The sequence below is a fragment of the Morus notabilis genome, unplaced genomic scaffold, assembly GCF_000414095.1.
Source record: "Morus notabilis unplaced genomic scaffold, ASM41409v2 Scaffold240, whole genome shotgun sequence".
NCBI lineage: Eukaryota > Viridiplantae > Streptophyta > Magnoliopsida > Rosales > Moraceae > Morus > Morus notabilis.
This window is the reverse complement of record NW_010368048.1, coordinates 24,790-26,139: the sequence shown is the minus strand read 5'-3', so window position 1 is coordinate 26,139 and position 1,350 is coordinate 24,790.

The window sequence follows — 1,350 nt, the reverse complement described above, 5'->3', positions numbered from 1 at the left end:
GCATTTGCTGTCGTGAGGAATGGTCTTCCAAGGATGATCGGGATTTTTGACTCCACATTAACCACTGACTGAGTGTCCAAAACAACGAAATCCACAGGATAGTAGAACTTATCAACTTGCAATAACACATCTTCCACTATTCCTCGTGGTCTCTTAATAGATCGATCGGCCAGTTGCAGAACCACAGATGTGGGCTTAATATCGCCAAGACCTAATTGCGAGTAGACTGAATAAGGCATGAGGTTAACACTCGATCCTAGGTCTAACAATGCTTGGCCGAATTCGCGTGTCCCAATGGTGCAGGAAATGGTGGGACAGCCAGGATCTTTGTACTTCAGCGGTGTCTTCTGCTCAATCACCGCGCTCACTTGTTCCGTCAAGAATGCAGTCTTCTTGACATGGTGCTTTCTCTTTATAGTGCACAGATCCTTTATAACCTTGGCGTAGGCCAGTACTTGCTTGATCACATGTAGCAAAGGAAGATTGATCTTCAATTGTGTCATGTGCTCCAGGATCTCACTTTGGTTTTCCGGCACTTTCCCAGCAGGTCAGAGAGCCTGGGGGAAGGGCACCTTTACCGGAATTTTTGTTAGCTCTTCTTTCTCCTAAGCCAATTCTTCATTACTCAAAGTGGTAGTACTTGTTGATGGCGTGTCTGAATTCTTACCACTTCGAGTAGTGATGACGTTAACTTCCTTGATATTTTGCCCTTTAGAGTTGGAAGTTTGGGCCATGTTTTGTCCTCTCAAATTGGACTGGGCTTGTGATGGAAATCTACCGCGCTCTTGAACGGTTAAAGCTTCTATCAGCTTTGTGATCTGACTTTTTATTTCCTTGTTCTCTTCCACCAACTGCGTGAGCATTGAATCAACCCTTTGATTCGTCTTATTTTGCGCATCCATAAAAGCTTTTAAGGTATCCTCTAGAGAATTCCCTTTCGGCTGCATGTTATTCTAAGGCGCAAAATATGTCCTTGGTGGTTGAGATTGTTGCTCTGATCTCCATTGCCCTCCAGATGATTGTGCTTGTTGGTTCGAATCTCGCCAACTAAAGTTCGGGTGGTTGTTCCAACCAGGATTGTAAGATTCTGAGAAAGGACCGTAAGGCTTCTTGTATGTGCCCAATGCATTGCACTGCTCCTCATATACCCCTCTCATTTCACTTAAAGTGTGGCAATTATGAGTTAGATGGCCCATTCCACCACAAACTAAACAAGGCTCATGTGCCTCTGTCCTTGCCACCATGTAGGGTCGTTTACTATCTTTACTTTTGAGGGCCTCAATTTGCTTCGTCAAAACTTCAACTTGGGCCTTGAGGTTGTCCTCTTCCCTTAATTGATAAACTCCAACT